This window comes from Neovison vison, chromosome 14 (assembly GCF_020171115.1).
Source record: "Neovison vison isolate M4711 chromosome 14, ASM_NN_V1, whole genome shotgun sequence".
Taxonomy (NCBI): Eukaryota; Metazoa; Chordata; class Mammalia; order Carnivora; family Mustelidae; genus Neogale; species Neogale vison.
The window spans coordinates 15,209,218-15,228,020 of NC_058104.1; the positions used below are offsets into that span (position 1 = coordinate 15,209,218).

An 18,803-nucleotide genomic window follows, 5' to 3' on the forward strand; every position below is an offset into this window, starting at 1 on the left:
CAAGCAGCGGGAGGACTGTAGTGGTGTCAGCCGAAGGGCGTGATCGATGTGGGCCAGCCTGGTCATCATGGAGCAGCGCAGATTGCCACCCGGGCATGTTCTGTCAACAAGGAGGGAGCTGGGAGCCAAGAAGAAAGTGCTGGGGAAGACAGCGCAGAGTGACGGCCACAGCAGGCCCCTAATGCCCCAGGCCACTCGACCCCGTTTTCCAGCACGCAAACCCGGTGTGCGACTCAGTGTTGAATTGTTGTATTCCCCAAATAACTTTCAAGTCTTAAGGGGAGGGGCCGCCCTGCATTTCATTCCGGCAAGCCTCGGGGGATATTATTTTATTTCCACTGACCTTATCTGTAACCCGAGCCGTGGGGAGCCTGAAAGTGGGGCTTCCCGACAACACCTGAGCGAGGGCTTGCTGGTCGGCCCGCTACCCCTGCACTGTGTCCCCCAGCAGAGATGGGAATGAGGGACCGAGGGCTCTCAGCCGAGCTGATGACGCAGCGAGGACACGTGGCCCCCGAGGCGCACTGTGTGATGACGATGGGGGAATGAGAGGCTTCGGGCTTGGCAGACACGCCTCTGCTTCAGGCTTCCCAGCTAAGCCACGCTGGGGTGGCGTTCCCAGGTGATTCAGCCTGATGGGGACGGGTCTCGTAGCCAGAGATAGCCGGGGCTCAGGCTGAGCCTGCAGGGGGAGTGCTCTTACCAGAGCTGGTGAAAGGCACAGTGACAAAAGTCAGGGAGCAGCAAGGAGCCTCTGGGGGCGGGGTGGGGCGGGACCGGTGCGGTGGGGAGAAACTCCTTTGCTTGGATCCTATATGGTGAAGCAAGGGGGACCTATACTAGGAGAGAACCGAAGACCATGCACTGCAGGCGTTGTAACGATGACTCAGCTGCGAACCTAGACGTACTCATCCATCGGGAATGAAAACCCCATAGAAGAGCGTATGTGCTCTCTGGGGACTGAGGGAGAGACTAGAGATTGTTGAAGCTCAATGGCAAGGATAATGGCTTTGATCGTGGCTCAGGGGCTAAACCCCAAGGATTTTGCGAGAGCTCGGGCAGAGGAAGGTGGAGCGCCCCTGGTCCATGTTCCTATATCCTCGGTGGGTACCAGCTGCAACCACGCATTATGAGTGAGCTGCCTGGTGGGACACTGTGCCTGGCTTTCCAGCCAGAGCTGGGCCAAGCTGTGCTGTAGTCCGCGACTCTGGCACCTTCACGAGCTCAGAGAAGTTGAATCCCCTCCTTCCTCACCAGGAGATCCTTCCAGAATTTAGCCAAGAAGGGAGGAAAGAGAGGGGCCGTTGGGAAATAAGCATTCCAGAGGTCAGCAGGTGGGAGGAACGCAAAGGCAGTGGTCACCTGGTCTCTTCCCTCCCTGGGAGTAGCTTCCCTCTTACCGCGTCTTCTGCGTGGCGATGGAGTTGCCCGTAGCCTGCCCCCAACCCGCTATCTAACACGATTGGCTTCCAAACAGTCGCTTCCTCATGGAACCATCAGAAAGTGCTGGGTTTCTTGGATGTTCCATCTGGTAGCTGGGGTGTGCCATCTGCACACTCTTGCCCTGGGGATTGTTACTTGGAAGGCTGGAAGACCGTCCGAGGAGGTGTCCTTCTCGAGAGCGTCCTTCGGTGGTCTGGGGAGGCCTGGGGGTGGGGAGCCTGGGCGGGCATCTGGGGGCTGTGATTTTAGGAGGCAGAATACCCTGGAAGCCCAATGTCACCAGACGGGTGGAGCAGCCCCCCTGCTTCCATTCCCACTACCATATCGGCCGATATAGAAAATAGGAAAAGGTGACTTTAAAAGTTGTATACTAAAAGGCAGAAGGTTAAGGGGGTTTTAAAAGCAAGGAAACCAAAGGAAAGAAACGAAAAACAGGGAAGTTAAATGTTTATAGGCAATAAAACAAGACAGAAGAATTGGTATTTTTGCTAAAGGAGATAAGTTGAAAGTGGCAACGTTAAAAATTCAAAAAATACCAAAAAAAGGAATGAAATTTGAGACAAGTATTAAAAGTAGGTTGGTAAAAGAGTACTTTTTGAGAGAATAACATAGTTTATTATTTTTTTTAAAGAAATTTTATTTATTTGAGATGGGGCTGCCTGGGTGGCTCAGTCAGTTTAGTGTCTACCTTCAGCTCAGGTCATGATCCCAGGGTCCTGGGATCGCGCCCCACATTGGGCTCTGCTTCTCCCTCTCCCTCTGCCGCTCCCATTGCTTGTGCTTTCTCTGTCTGTTAAATGAGTAAATAAACAAAATCGTTTTAAAAAAAGATCATGAGAGAGAGAGAGAGCGCACACACAAGCAGGGGAGAGGGGCAGGAGACTCCCAGGGCAGTGGAAGAGAAGGCAGGATAGCGCAGCTTGTCAGTGTGGAACCATGACAAGGGGAAAGTTGGGAGGGTCTTCCTTTGACTCAAGTTCTCAAGATGGGTCGCTGAAGGGGTAGGAGCGTTTGTGTGTGAGGATGTGCATGACCGTACTGTGTAGTTGTTCTGCAGGGTCCATGTGTGGGAGAAGCACAAGACACTTGAGGACCTTGGCAGTGACAGAGACCGAAGAGTGCGTTAGTCTAGAGTAGAGCTCCCCTTCCCACACCAACTGTCCCTGTGTCTGCATCCACCATTTTCTGTTTACTTGGATCAAAACCTTGACCTTGACTCCTGCCTCTGTGTCGCCTCTGCCAAAAGCCCTTGAAAATTTAGCAGTGGGGTTCTTGGATATCTCAGTCAGTTAAACGTCCAACTCTTGATTTTGGCTCAGGTTCTGATCTGGGGGTCATGGGATTGAGCCCCAGGTCGGGTTCTGTGCTGAGCTGGGAGTCTGCTGGAGATTCTCTCTCCCTCCCTGTTCCTTGCCCCTTCCCTCCTTTCCTGCTTTTTTTCTCTCTCAAATTAATACATTTTTTTAAAAAGAAAATTTAGCTGGATTGTCTGTGTGAATTTGTTTGCTGGGGCTGCTGTAACAAATTATAGAGATGGAGGGGGCATAAGCAACAGAAATTTATATTCTCAAGTCCTGGAGGCTGGAAGTCCAAGGACAAAGTGCCCGCTGGGTGTGTTTGTCCCCATGCCTCTCTCCTTGGCTTGCAGATACCTGCCCTCTCTTGGGCATGGTCTTCCTCTGTGTGCTCACCCCTGGGGTGTCTCTTCTGTCAGGACACCAGTCAGATTGGATTAGAGCCCCTGTTAAGAGGCTCATTTTAACTTGAACCCCTCTTTAGAGACCTTCTGTCCAACAGGGCTACGTTCTAAGCTACCAGGAAATGGGAATTCGACATCTCACAACGTGGAACGGGGTTTGCTCCATGCTCTGTACCTCCCCTCTTGCACTTGACCTCATTTGAATCAGTTACTTGTGTAATTAGTGCTTAATGTTCATGTTGCCCATTAGCTGGTGAGAGGCACAAAGGCAGGAATTGTGTCCGTTTTATTTGTGGCTCTGTTTCCCCTTTGAGAGGTCTGGGACGTAGGAAGTGCCTAACGAGTCTGTGTCGGTTGAAGGCGGAAATGATCTCTTCCTTAATGTTCCCTTTCGGGCGCCCCCGTCACGCGTCTCCTCCTAGCTCTGCTCACGCAGAGGGCACGCTGGTTGTGTGTGGTGGGCTTGGCAGGTTGGGGGGACCTCCCCCAAAGAGAGATTTCTCAAATCCCAGCCCAGAGTCCATGCTGGGGAGAGCTGTGGACCTTCCTACTTAATGGATGTCTTCACATCCGTGGGTGTTATAAACATGAGTACATTCTTCCAAGCGTGCATCAACGACCTCATTCTCTGAATAATCAGCCCAGTTATTCTCAGGAGTCTGTATTTTTATCGCTTGAGCAACGCGAGTGTATCTCAGCTGCCTGTCCAGATTGTAGATTCCAGAAGGACAAGTGTGCAAGCAGGATACTTTTTCCCTCCTGCCATCCCTGTGAGGGCTTGGAAGGGCTGTCAGTGGGCTGGAATTCCAAAGAGTAAATAAGAAAGGAGAGTCATAGAGCAGCAGAGATTCTCCTGCACTGTGGCCAATCGTCTGGGGGAACAAAAACACGTTAGCAAGGCATAGTGCTTATTTCTTTTTAGCAAAGAATAATTACCAAGAATGAAAGCCGCCTTGGCAAAAAAAAGAAAATTCAATGTATCAGGTGAATATTTTGTAAAGGAGACTTTTTGACCTTAAAAAATGGTGAGCCATAGCTCAGTAAAAGCTAATTAGGGAGAGAGCGAGCTGGTCAGGGGAGAAAATGCATATTGACTCAGAATTTCTCTCTATGAAGGCGATTTGTATAACAACGAACGCATGTTGGGTTGGAGGCAGTTACTGTTCATTGGAACCCTTCCAGGGTAGCTGCTGTGCTAAATGCAGAGGCCCTCAGAAACCTGCGTTTAAAAGGAAATTAAATGCGATGAGTTCCGTCGCTGCACTTTGTTAGCTGTGGGGGAGGGAGTAAAAGGGACATTTGATTGTGTGAGACGTCAGGAAAATTCTCGACGAGCTCACTATGTTGTCCCCTTGAAAAAAATGTGCCCCTCCTGGTGGATTTTGAAAAAGATCATTTAATTTTGGCTCTTGGGCATTATGGGCAGAGGGGGAAGAAGACGTTGCCGTTTATCCTTTGAGAAACAGTCCAGTTTTTCTACCTTTTACACAAGAAAACACAACTGAAATGCACTCCATGTCTGTGCCTTATAACTCTGCAGACAGCGGTAACAGAAAAGCTGTAGTACTTGATTATTCCCGAAGAACAGAAAATTCTTTTTGTGTGTGTAACCATGACACAAAACTGCTTCTAATTTCTTTGGCCATAGGAACCGAATTAGGTGGCATAAATACGGCAGTTAGAGAATTTGGCCGAGGAAGGAGGTAGGGTAAAGTTTTAAGTAGATGATGTGTAGATGGACAGATGGACGGACAGACGGATACGCACAGAACATGACCTGACGGAGAGGTAAAAGAAGACCTTCCTGGGCTGCACTAGCGCTCAGAGCAGCCCCTCTGAGTCGTAGGGTTTTGACATGGAAATAAGAAAGTTCAAGAGGGGTCAAGAGCCTTTCCTGCTTAATTTAACCTTTTCTATTGTTATTTTTTATTAAAAGACCATTTGCATACCATAAAATTCACTCTGTGCAAATGACCGGTATGTAATTCTAGAGTATTTCATCAGTCCCAAAAGAAACCCCATGATCATGGGGCGCCTGGGTGGCTCAGTGGGTTAAAGCCTCTGCCTTTGGCTCGGGTCATGACCCCAAGGTCCTGGGATCGAGCCCCACATCGGGCTCTCTGCTCAGCAGGGAACCTGCTTCTTCCTCTCTCTCTCTGCCTACCTGTGATCTCGGTCTGTCAAATAAATAAATAAAATTTAAAAAAAAAAAAAAAAAAAGAAACCCCATGATCGTTAGCAGTCACTACCCAGTGCACCCTGGTCGCTGGCAACCTCCCCTGTATTTTCTTTTCTGTCTCTCTGCGGTTGCCTCTTCTGGGGATTTCATACATATGTCATCATCATACAGTATCTTTGATGTTTTGTCTGGGTTTGAATTAGCACCATGTTTTTGGGTCCATCCACACTGTAGCATGTGTCCAGACTTCATTCCTTTTCACGGCTGCATAGTATTCCACTCTGCAGAGGCACCACCCTTGTTCAAGTGTTCCACAGTTGACGAGCCTGGGGGTGCTCTCCACTCTTTGGCCACTGGGACTAGTTCTGAGGCTGTACTTCATCCCGGCAGCAGCGTGGAGGACATGCATTGGGTCAAGGACCAAAGAGGCTTTGGATGAGCCTAAGAATCTGGGTTTTGTGGATTCATATTTGGGGGGGCATTTTGCATTGCTGAATTTATTGACTCATTAAGAAATTGGATTTTGCCACTTGTACATGGAGGGATAAATTCTAAGCTAGTACCTGTGTTGCTGTATCTGGGCCCACCCACATAAAGAGTTTTGCCTCTTGCTTCCCTTCCTCTGGTTTTCCATGATGCTGCAGTGCTCTGCAGTTTCTGTCAGGTGATGAGAACACCTGTGTGTCCCCTGTACAGGTCACACAGAGCCACAGAACCCCCGGAACAAAGACCTTTGGAAATCTGAGTTCCAGAAGAAGCCACCAGGTTATTCCACATTTTTCGTTTATTGATGGATGAGCTTTCTTGCTTGTGTCCTCATTCTGTCACATGTGTTTTCACACCGGGGCTGCCGAGAGAGGAGCATGGAATCCGAGACGACACGGGGTCTCAGATGCTTTTCCGTCCCCATTTTACACATGTGAGTTTTGTGGCAGGAATTTGTGGGAGGCCATCGTCCCACTGGGGCAGAAAGGGTCTAGGATTGGTAGAACCGCAGCCCGAGTGTGCCGAGCTTTATTTAGTTATTTATTTTTCTGTTCATGTAACTGTTTTCCATACTGATCCCTAGAATAGAAGCTGCTTTGCATTTCTCGGCTCCTTCTTACAGCAGCTCCTTGGAAGTGTTACCCTTACCAGCTGACCTCTTCCGTTCACTCTTGTTCTCTCACAAGCCTCCTCCGGGTTTTGGTTCCCAGAAGCTGGTCCTGCAGGAGTTGCTGGCACCTTGGCAGGACCACGTCCATGGGACAGTTCCCCAAATACTCCATGTCTAGGCTTGCTTTCTCCACTTCCTCTCAGTGTTCTTGTAATGGCTCCTGGTTGGTGGTATGCCCAGGGCCAAGTGTTCAGCCTTCCTCTTTCTCTGTGTATCTCCGTTGCCTAGGTGACTCCTCAAGGAATGTGTCTTTCAATCCCCTTTGGATACTGGTCAACGCCAATTTTGTATTTCCAAAACTGACCTCATCCTCTATCATATGCTCGACATCTCCACTTGGATGTCTCATGGGCATGTCCATTCCATATGTCCCACCCAACCGAACTTGAGTCTGATCACACACACTCATACCCACAGACCTTTTCCTCCCCCTGTTTTCTATCTTATTGATGGTCCTGATGTCCAAAATCCCTCATTGCTTACGTTTAAAAAAAAAAAAAAAGTAAGTGAGCTATTCTTGGAGGCTCTGTTTCTCTCGTGTGTCTTCAGAAGCTGATCTGGCCTGAGTTTAGCTGGGCTGGGTTCTAAGCTGCAAACTGGATCCAGCTCGCCCATGAGACTCTCACCCTCCTTGGAGCAGTGAGCGCCCAAAGCAGGTTTTCGTGTTGGTACCAGTTGAAGAGGCCAAGGCCAACAGTCTAAGCACATTAAGGCTCTTCTCACGTTGCATTCGCTAGCATCTTGTTGACCAAAGCAAGTCTAATGGCCAAGCCCAAAATTAAGAGTGAGGAAGTACCCTCTGCGCAGCAAAATTATCAGACCCTACATTAGCGGGATGGGGATGTATACTCTTCCCAGGGAACTGGAGGGCAGAAAGTGTGTATTTGCTGAACAAAATCTCACATAGCACCTTGGAGAAACACTTAAAGCTGGAGTTTACTTTAACAGGATTGTTAGTCAATGGGGTCTTTTATGAGGAACTGGGTATTCATTTTTAAACTTGTGGTGCTTTTTTTTTTTTTTTTAAAGATTTTATTTATTTATTTATTTGACAGAGATCACAAGTAGGCAGAGAGAGAGAGAGAGAGGAGGAAGCAGGCTCCCTGTTAAGCAGAGACCCTAATGCGGGGCTCGATCCCAGGACCCTGACATCATGACCTGAGCCAAAGGCAGAGGTTTTAACCCACTGAGCCACCCAGACGCCCCATAGACTTGTGCTTCTGACTGGCTCTTTGAGAATAGGCATTTTTTTGCTTCCAGTTTCTAATAACTAATTAGAGATGGTCATGATGGTGATGGTGGTGGTGATGTTGAGGTGATGGTAACTGTTGACGGTGGTGGTGATGGTGGTACTGGTGTTCATGACGGCGGTGGTGGTGGTGATGATGATGATGGTGATGATGGTGGTGGTGGTGGTGATGGTATTGACGGTGATGTTGGTAGTCATGGTGATGGTGATGATGGCGGTGGTGGTGGTGGTTGTGAGGATGATGATGGTGACGTTAATGGCGATTGTGGTGGTGGCAGTGTTGTGTGTGTGTTAAACGAAGGTGATGCTGATGGTTTTGAGGCGTTAAAGAGACAGCAAGATTTTCCTAATGTGGTTCACTTTTGTGTTGTCTTACTCCTTCCTTATCCCTCTTCTGATTTCATAATTACCCTCGTTGATGTGACCATAGGTGTTGGCACTCAAAAACCTGTGCAACTGTATGTGTGCTGTTTAAAACTTAGATGCTTCGGGGGTTCCTGGGTGACTGACTCAGTTGGTTAAACGTCTGCCTTCAGCTCTGATCATGACCCAGGATCCTGGGATCGAGCCTCACATTAGGATCCCTGCTCAGTGGGGAGTCGGCTTCTCCCTTTCCCGCTGATCCTCCTCCGCCCATGCTCTCTCTTGCCCTCTCTCTCTCTCTCTCTCAAATAAATAAAATGTTAAAAAAAATAAAACTTAGATGCTCTTTGTAGAATTTGGTGAAGGTTAGTGTTGCTAACCTTCACTGCCCTCTCTCCATCTTTTTAATCCCTCTCATTAGGTATAAAACCCTAAGGGGAGGGTTCAGGGCATGAGAAGGGGCGAGTGGGAATTTTCTCTGAAAGCGGTCAAGATGGGCAGATGCTGAACAAATATGGCAAATGGCATGGTCTGCAGTGCCTGGCGTGTGCTTGACGCGGCGAATTTCATAGGTCACGGCAGGGGACTCTCTCCAATTCAGCGTATGGCCCTAGGTCAGCGTTCTTTCCCCGTGTGTAGTTTTGTAAGTGATGTGAGGCTAAGTGACACAATTAACCTGTGCAGCCAGCATCTTTCATCCATTCGCTCCGAGCAGTCTCAGTGATTGCCAAGCTCTTCTTTTATTTTATTAGGAATCCCTTTTTCATTTACACACTCAGGCACGCATCCGCTAGAGCCTGGGCCAGGCCAGAAGCGTGCATTTATCACCTCCACACATGGGGGGGGGATGTTTGTGCCAATGTTTGTTTGGCACTGGGAGTGAGATTCAGGCCTTATTTGGTTCTCTTCATCACAGCGTGAAGTCAGAGAGGGCGTTTCCTGAGGATGAGCTTGGCAACCCGAAACACATTGACCCAGGTTCTAGATCTACTGCGGACTGTTTTCAGTGATCTTAGGACCGTTCAGAAGTCTCATGGAGCCTCCTTTTCTTAACTGCTGAGTGTGGATGGGGCTGTTCTGAGGATCAAATTAAATAATCTTTGTAGAAAGATTCCGGGAAGTCTAAAGTTCATAATACATGTACGATATGTCATTTTGTATAAAACTGCAGTTTGAAAATTTATGGACAGTTTGTTCCAAAGGCACTTCAAGCACATAACAATGATTCATATCTCTTGGAATTGCAAATGCTGCATGAACAGTTTGGTTAATGGGCAAAAATGTACTTCTAGTATTCTGGGCTCCCGGGGGGAGCCCACATCCAAAGACCCTATTAGTCATCATTTTGTCGTCTAGGACAGAATCCGGCAGAGGATGACCATGAGTTATTGAGGACATGCATGAATTGCCTGCGCCAAATTCGCCCATTACAGCCCTAACCTCTAACGTGATAGAATTAGGAGGTGGGGGCTTCGGGAAGTAGGTAGGTTCTGATGAGGTTAAGGGAGTGGTGTCCCCATGATGGCACTGGTACCCTGACAAGAAGAGGAAGACCCCAGAGCTTGCTCCTGCTCCACTGTGTGAGGGCACAGCAAGATGGCGGTTGTCAGCAAGCCAAAAAGAGAGCCCTCCCCAACGACCAAATATGCCAGTGCGTTACTTTGGGACTCCCAGCTTCCCTAATGGAGAAATAGATCTCTTTTGTTTAGGTCTCTTAATGTACAGTATCTTGTTATAGCTGCCTGAGCAGACTAAGAAATCATGGAAAACTGGAAAACGTGGGTATACAGAGATGACTGAAGGGGTGGCTATGTTTAGCCTGGAAAAAATGATGGAGACAGGTCATGTTAATGCAGCAATATTGACAAGGACATGAGAGTATAATTATATGCATGACAGATGAACCAGGAATGACCTGCTGTGTTGGGCGGTGAGTTCTTTATTCTGAGAGGACTGTAGTAGAAACGAGGGTGCATCTCTCTAGAGTTCTGGCACCAGATGGGGGTGTGGAGAAACAGTTGAATTTTCCTTCCTCCAACTCAGGATTCTGTGTTGGATCCCAGGTATGCTGTTGCCTTTTGACATAGGCAACAATGCATTCAGTTCCTTTGCACCAAGAAGCAGCTGACATAGTTGAACTCCGTGAGCTCATTCTGGATATTAAGACTCATGTAACCTTTGGACATTGTATCTGGGAAGCACTGAGGATACAGGACCGAAAATGTCAGAATCATTATAATGCTGATGTCAACAAATGTCAAGTTCATCATACTAATATATGAACTGGGGATTTTATAATGATGCGGTATGAGTTTATGAAGCGGTGCTTACCGGTTGCTGACGCATCCCAGGAGATGTCCGCATCAGCCCTAGAACCTGGTAACAGCGGGCCGGCCCGGCTTGCAATGCACCCATTCACTTGCTCTGCCATTTATCCACCTGCCTTTCTCATCCCGCTGTTCCTTCCTCTGTGCAACGCGTGTGAAGAGCTTCCTAGGTGCAGACCAGGTGTAAGACACAGAGAGGTCTTCCTGTGCGCAGGAAGTGGGAGCGAACACAGCATAAACAGTTACAGTGATGACTTCGTTATATGGAGGACGTGGAATGACATGACAGGAGCAATGCTGTGGTTGTGATTTCCACCTGGGAGCAGCGTCTGACTTTCTGGGTAGGGCGGTGTTCAGAAAGGGTCTGTGGGACTGTGTCGAGCAGCAAGGATGACCGGCAGAGGCACAAAGGGGTAGTGACTTTAGAAGCATCGGAAGAAGGCGATGGCTAAAACAAGGCATGTGGTGGATGAGGCTGGGGAGGGGCCACGAGTGAGCGGCTTTGGACATCGCATGACGATCTTGGATTTTTTTTCTAGAGTGGCAGTTGTGCGCTGATGAATTTTAAGTAGGCAGTGATCAGACTTCCCTGTTTCACGGTCACCCTAAAGCGTGGGTTCGGGCTGATGGTAATCGCTCAAGAAAGAGGACTTGAGCTCGAATCCAGGCGCTGGAAGAGATGCAGAGAAGGACCAGAGTCGAGATACAGATGAGCGAGCCCCAGGAGTCACTGGGGTAATGAATTAGAAAAAACACGTCTATGTAAATTAAGGGAATTAACAAAAATATGTACATATAGCACAGATATAGTTGGCATATTTGTTTAACATAAATACTGTATAATAACGATTAAAGTGCTTAGTATAGTGCTTTGCATCTAACAAACGTTTGCCAGCTTAACTAATTATCACTAATAATTGTGTCCAACATGGGGCTATCTTCTTTTGGCAATACTTCTGGGCTGGCTTTCCTTTTTCTTTTTTTTTTTTTTTGAGATTTTATTTATTTACAGAGAGAGAGAGAGAGAGAGAGGTGGGCGGCAGAGGGAGAGGGAGAAGCAGACTCCCCGCTGAGCAGGGAGCCCGGCACGGGCTGATCCCAGGACCTTGGAATCATGACCTGAGCCGTAGAAATGCCTAACAGGGGCCCCCAGCCTACCTTTTTTTGTTCACTGATGTGCCTGTCATTTATTATAATGTTGTCTCACTGTCTTAATTATCAGAGCTTTCCGGGGATGCTTTCCTAGCTGGTGGGTGGAGGCCCTTCCCGGCCGGCCCCTCCTCACTCGCTTCTCCAGAGTCCTCCCTGTTTAGATGCTGGCTGGGAATCCAGGGCTGGACTTACAGCTCACTGTTACGTTTATGGCTGCAACTTCCTGACCGTCTGTAAGTTTGACAACTTGAGCATCGTGGAGGGTCTCCCTGAGACTCTGTGACCTTCAGGAGGCGTCAGGCCTCTGCAGAGACCCCCTAACACACGCTCACCCCGCTGGGCCTCGGGACATGCCGGCCTCGTGGGCTGGGGTGTATGTGTGTGTGTGTGTGTGTGTGCGCACGCGCGCTCGCACATGCGGGGGCTGCGGCTGCCCCGATGATGAGAGGCTTCGTGCGTTGACAAGACGCCAGGCTGCCTCTCACCACGACCTCTGTCTGTCCCGGAGTTTGTGCGTCGGTTGTAAGCCCCGTCCCTGTCTCGAGAAGAATGATGCCGGTTATCTGTAAACTCATACATTTAAGCTGTAACCCTGGAGAAAATTATGTCCTTCGTTGTACGGAGGGAGGTGGGAAGGCCGCTCGGCCGTGATTTACAGCCGTGGTCCTTTATCTCCACTGCCACCACGGAGCCCGGGAGCTTGGGCCCAGCCAGAGACAGACACGGGCCGAGTGATGGGGTCTCGCTGAGTGGTCATCAGAGATGTGCCCCCGGGGACCCCCCGGCTCTGTGCCAGGTGCATGAAGCTTCTTTGTTATCCACAAGTTGGTTGTCGAGCCAACTGGACTAGAAGGGGTTTCTCAAATTTCAGAAGTGGCGGTTGTGTCGGTGACTTCGTGTTAGAGAACTGGATGACTGTTTGGGGAAGACAGTACATTCAGAGCCTCCTTCCCGGCGTAGATGTAGGATTTCCTCGCAGGCACCACGCCTGTTGCGTTCTTACTCCTTTACTCTCCAACTTAGTATTGGAGAGAGCAACCTGCCCCATGAGTCCTCTTTTTTTTTTTTTTTTTTTTATATATATTTTCTGGCCTCTGTGTTCTTCTGGGGTGATTTTAGAATTTTTATTATGTTCCTGAAAAAAAATAGAAATCTCATATGGAGTTCCATTTAACCTGTCCATTAAAGAGGGGATGTTATGTCTTCGTGGCATTCCAGCCGAACCTTCAAAAATGTCTCTCTGCTGAGCTCAGTAGGTCTCACTTTATTCCCTCCAGTAGAATTTTATAATTTTCTCCCTATTAAAGTTCTTTCTAGATATTCTGCAACATTTGTTACTTTTATAAATATCACTTTTTTTTTTACATTATGTATTCTGGTGGGTTATTGCTTGTAACACGGGACCCTCGACATGCTCCAGCTTCGGGATCCTGACCAAGGAGGGAGATCGCTTCCCACCTCTTTTCTTTTCTGCCTTGGGGGTTGCCTATTCATGGGCATGGCGGTCTTTAAGGGCACCAGGGCCCTTTCCATGCCCAAACCAAGTGGCCTTTTTCAGGCTTGATTTCCCTGTGACATTCCTTGGTGTAGACCCTCTTCTTTATGACTATAAATGCAATGAGCATATGTTGTTTTCATCGCTCTTCTCTTAGTAGACATTTATTTCATGGATATTTCGTGTTCTTTCTCAACATCAACTTTGTTGTAGAGGCTCTGAGTCAATCTCCAGACCTCTTTCTGCTCGTCCACATGTTCAGCAGTTTTGAAGACCTTCCTACGTATCGGGCACTGGGTTGACCACACCCCTACCCTTCAGGGGAGGGTGTAGACGTGGCACCCTGGGAAAAGTCGTCCCCCGGGGCTCGGTGGGATGCTGTGTGTGTTAGGATCCCAGCAGGAAACAGGTGGCATACCCAGAGGAGGTGATGGAAGCGAGGCTAGCAAAAGTAGTTACCGAGGTCGAGAGATCAACAAGAATGACAAGGGATGGTGACTCAGCTGCGGCTCACAAAAGAGGAGGAAGCAGGTGGCATACCAGGGACTGAAGGGGGGAGAAGGGGGAGCAGTTGACAGAACATAGGGCTAGCTGTAACCCCAGGTGAACCCTAAGAGAGGGATGTCTTGTAGCAACAGCAGCATAGAGAAGGCGACCCAACTGCTGCCCCATTGGGAGGGAGTTGGGAGAGGACACACCCCAACTTCTCTTTCCACCCGTCCACTGATGGAAGCCACTGATGCTACCTCTGTAGGTCTGTCTCCTGGGATGTGAAGCAGGAGAGCAGGGTGGACAGTGGGTGTGGGGAGCAACATGAAGAATACTCAGTGGAGGTTCTGTGGGACAATGAACTCCGTTTGTCCTTGTTCCTTCATCTTCAGCATCTTGCCTCCTAGCTCCCCCTTGGCTCTGCAGTCGTTAGCTGAATAGCTCAGAAGGCCATGCCCGAAGGAGGGAACGATGAGTCTTTCTAGACTGAGTGCCAGGCAACCATCCCTCTCTCCCTCTTTTCTCCTCCTCCTCCTCCTTTTTCTTCTTCTTCTTCTTCTTCCCTTTGCCAGTTGGGATGTTCATGCCCGTAAGTGCATTTTGGTTGGCAGTGGCTTCGGTTGCTTCTGGCCAGACTGCAAAGGCACTTCCAGAAGAGAAGGTTCCCGGGTATGTGGAGTCATCCCAGCTGGCCCAGGGGTGACTTTTCCTGGCTAAGTAGAAGATCAGCTTGAGCCTTGTTGGTGATCTTGAATTCTTATTTATCTTTGCCAGTAGTTTCAGGGGCCTGCTAAGTGAGCACATTAAAATGCCAGTGAAAATTTTTGCTGCTTTGTTGAACCTTTCTGGCAGATTCAATTGGGGGGAAAATGGGAGCACATGGACCACAAAATATATAATTCATAGTTGTCACATCGCACTGTGAAGAATGATCTTTTTGGGGGCTGCTAAGTGGGTGCCTTTCATAATGGAAGAAATAGTGCCCCAGAAAGGGAAAAAAAATAGCCCTGGGAACCGTCATTCCCTTTGTGTTCATGGTGGCATTTGGTGTGCATTCCTAGTCTTAATTCCTATGCCATTTTATTTTTTTTAAAGATCTTTATTTATTCATTTGAGACAGAGAGATAGAGAGAGTGTGAGAGAGAACAAAAGCAGGAGGAGAGGGAGAGGGAGAAGCAAACTCCCCACTGAGCAGGGAGCCCAACATGGGCCTCGAGCCAGGACCTGGAGATCATGACCTGAGCGGAAGGCAGATGGTTAACCGCCTGAGCCACCCAGGCGCCCCTCCTATGCCGTTTTAAAATGAATCCCTTCCCTGGCCCTTCTGCCTCCAGTGGAAAGGCTGCCCACAGAAGATGCTGGGTAAACACAGCTGAGATGCAATTTAGCGCTGAGATGGCATTTAATGGCCAAAAGAAGGCCTTTGTCATTAAGGGAAGAAAAAGATGTGCTAAAGCCAAACCAAACAGATGAAATGAGAGGAAGGCTTGAATGCCCTCTGCTGAAGCCTCTCTGTTGGCTCGAAGATCAGTCATGGCCCATTCCAGTGGGTTCCCTCCTTGACCTATGGGCTCCGTGCTGGCAAGAAAACCATGGAAGGGTGAGTTTGTGACTAGTGAGAAAAAGGGAGAATCCAGGTGAATGAGCAAAAGTGCACAAGACAAGGAGGACTACTGTCAGTAGTCCGTGCGTGATCTTTTTTTATTATGCAAAATGGCATCCATTATATATATCACATACATGTCGGAGAATAATTCTACAACAAATTCTTATAGAAATGAATGAGTGGCTTTCCAGTGGAGCAGTACCAGGACCTTTGAGGTCCCAGTGTGTCTTCCCCAGTAATGATCTAGTCTTTTTTTTGCAGTTCTTTCTGGTTTCCATGAATTTATACTTCTGACCTATGTTTTAATTAGCCTTTGAGACTTTGTATAAATGGCATTATATGCATTAATGCTTGCTTTCCCCTTGACAGCGTGTCTCAGAGAGTCATCTGTTTCCTGGCAAGCTAACCATTTTCACTGCCGTATGGTATCCTCTTAATGAGTTCACTACCATCAGCTTACCACTGTCATCACCGAAAATTCCTAAAGAACTTCCTGGATTGAACATTTGTTTGTGTGTTGGAGGCTGGGGCGGGTGGAGATATCTTCTTCCATTTCTGTTACTTTTGGGAGGTCACGTAGTTAAGCCTCCTGAGCCTCCCCATTTCGTTATCTCTAAAGTGATCCTGGTAACATCAGCCTTGCTGGTTTAATACAGAAATGGATATAAAACCATTAGAGAAATTAAGCCCTAAGCAGTGATCATTAGCAGGTGGAGAGAGGGCGGTTGATTGGATGTGTGAGGACAAGCGAGGAGCTTAAGCACTTGGTTCATACTGAGCTATTTCTCCGATCCTTGAAGTCTTGGGTTTCAAGGGTAGCTTCAGTGGGAGAGCGTGTGGAGAAGATCTGAGTTTCAGAGGATGCAGTTCCTGCTCTAAATACATGGAAATTCCGAAGCATCATCTTTTTTCTCCTTTTTGCTGCTCGACCCCTGCCCCCAGCCCAGCACCCCTGCTTCCATCAGGGCTGCAGCCCCTGCCAGGCTCTGGCTTCCTGGCTCGTCTCCTGAGCTTTGTCCTCCATCTTAACTTCCATTCCCACGTGTTTCAGCTTCGCACTAGACCCCGACTCCGTCAGAATGTCCCAGGTCTGTCCTGTAGACAGACCACCTGTGCGGAGTGGAAGTCATCATCAGACTCGCTTCTGAATGTGCCGTCTCTGGGGCTGGTGTCCCCGCTGGTCCTCGCGCTGGGAGCCAGGCTCGCTTACTGCTTCCTTCTCTCCTACCCGAACACTTGTCTGTCTCTGCCTTGTGACCGTGTCTCTTAAATACTTCTCCAGTCTCTCCTGTCCTTTCGGTCAGTCTCAGCACTTCCTTAAAATGAGGCCCGTGTCCTGTCTTGGCGGCTGCTGCAAGAGCCCTGGAACCGGTCTCCTCAGGTGTCACAGAGGTGAGGGTTTGTCCTCCTCTGTGTCTCCAACTATACCCGGAAGCCCGGCCAGGCTTCCTTCACCAGCTGTGCAGCTTTGACAAAGTTACTGCCTTCTCAGGCCAGTGTCCTCATCTGGCAGAGAGCAGAGTAATGCCTTCCTCATGAGGTTTGGCAGGAGAGCGATAAAACAGTAGCACACGTCGTGGAAAGCAGCCAGCAGGGTCCCCGGCGTGCAGGGGCGCTCTTCGGTGAGTGGCGGCTGTCACTGCCGCCGGCATCTGCGGTCCTGCCTGGCAGCCCACCTTCCAGGTGGCATGTGTAGGTGGTGTCTCAGACCTCGTTCTTTCCTTCTCTGTGCTGCAGGCACGTGTCCCCGGTAAAAGTCTAACCTCAAGGGAATAAGGGCCGCATGATGACTTTGGCTTTGGTGGGTTTCTTCCTTCATGAAAAATGGTACTAAGAATTGTGTTCTAGGACTGCATTGTTCTGATTTTACAAGAACTTGAAACACTTTCCTCTTTAGTATATTCCCAGGTTTCTGCACATATTGCTGCAGTCTAACTCCGGGACATCGTCACCATCCAAAAAGGCACCCCCCACACACCAGCAGTCACTCCCCATGTCCTGCCCAGTCCCCTCAGCCCGAAACAGACACTGATCTACTTTCTGTCTCCGGAAATGTGCCTACTGTGTACGTTTCATATAGACTGAATTGTGCAGTATGTGGTCTTTTCTGACCAGCGTGGTGTGCTTGGTGTCATGTTTTCAAGGTTCACCACATCCTGGTGTATATCACTACTTCTTTCCTTTTTATTTCACTAAATAATGTCCCACAGTATGATTTTACATTCTGTTTATTGATTCATCAGTTGACAGACGCTCAGCTAATACAAATAATGCTCCTACGCACATTTCTGCCCAGGGTTCTCTGTGGGCAGAACTTTCACTTCTCTTGGGTGTCCACCCGGGAGGGGAGTTGCTGGGTCATATGGTAAAACGACACTTGGCATTTTGAAGAGCTACCGAACTGTTTTCCAGAGTCACTGCCCTGACTTACGTTCCTACTAGGAATGTCCGATGACAGGTGATTTCAGCACCCAGCGCAGGTGTTTGCACTGGACTGGGACGCGTTCTTCCCGATGTGTGAGCATGGCGAAGGCAGCATGACTGGGATGTCGATGGCACATTGACGTGGGACGGGAACCCCGCGCCCGCAAAGCAAGTGGGCAGTGCTGGAATGATCTGACTGCCCAGCCGAGGGTGCTCTGTCGGGATGATGGCCGGCAAGATAGAGGTCAGGGCTCCTGAAGCTCCCAGCGGCCAGTGGGAATGATTCTTTGGCAGGAAAATGATGTTCACCTGTGGCCAACTCTGAGCCGCTTGCTGGACCTTCGCTTTTTGATCTTGATGTCACAGAAGACACATTTCTGTTTCCAGAGAAGCAGGCACGTCTTGCCACTGTGTGACAGAGTGCCGCCTGTGATGGGAGCAGATTCGTTGGCCTCTGACATGTTTGCTGGGTGTGCCTTTCTGGGAGGTTCGAATTGTCCTCAGTGCTCTGGGCTGCCCCTCATGGGAGCAGAGGGCACAGTTTACATCTCTGCTCCGCGTACGTCCTGCCAGGAGCAGGAGTGGGACTTCTTTAAATGAAGTGATGCGTGCTTGTGTACCTGTGTGTGCACCTGCGTGTGCATGTGTGTTTGTGCACACACATGCTCCTGTGCACTCGTGTGTGTGCACCTAGGTGTGCGCGTGTGTGTGCACGCACACCTGTGTGCGTGCATCTGTGTGTGCGTGTGCATGTGTGTTTGTGCACGCAATGCACCTGTGCGCTCGTATGTGTGCATGTGTACCTGTGTGTGCACGTGTGTGCGTGCATGTACACACGTGTGTGTGTGTGTGTGTGTGCATGCCCACAGCGGTGCTGAGTAGCCTGAGCCTTCGTGATGACGGAAGGGAGTGAGAGCCCTTAACAACCGACGTTTCCTAGCTGAGAGGTAAAACCTGCCGTAACTCCTGGATTTCACAGTTGCCCGTCAAGCTGTTTATCGCGTGATGGGACAGCAGGTGTAAAGCTGCCACCGTCCCGGGGACAGGCCATTGCTCAGCGCGGCCCGGTACAGAGGCGTCCCCCTCCGCTTGGCGTGATTATCATCCTTGTGGGGTTTCTCCCGCCTCTGTGATGTGTTCTGAAACATTCTATATTTCCTTTCGCCATTTAGATGGAATTTAAATAGAACCATTAGGTAAAGAAATGTGTCAGGTTGTTAT

At 49.1% G+C, this 18,803-nt stretch overlaps 1 protein-coding gene across 2 annotated transcripts in view; it reads left to right on the forward strand.

Moving 5' to 3' along the window:
* GALNT17 (polypeptide N-acetylgalactosaminyltransferase 17) overlaps positions 1 to 18,803 on the forward strand; it is a 418,110-nt gene that overhangs the window by 135,036 nt on the left and 264,271 nt on the right. The window lies entirely within an intron of this gene.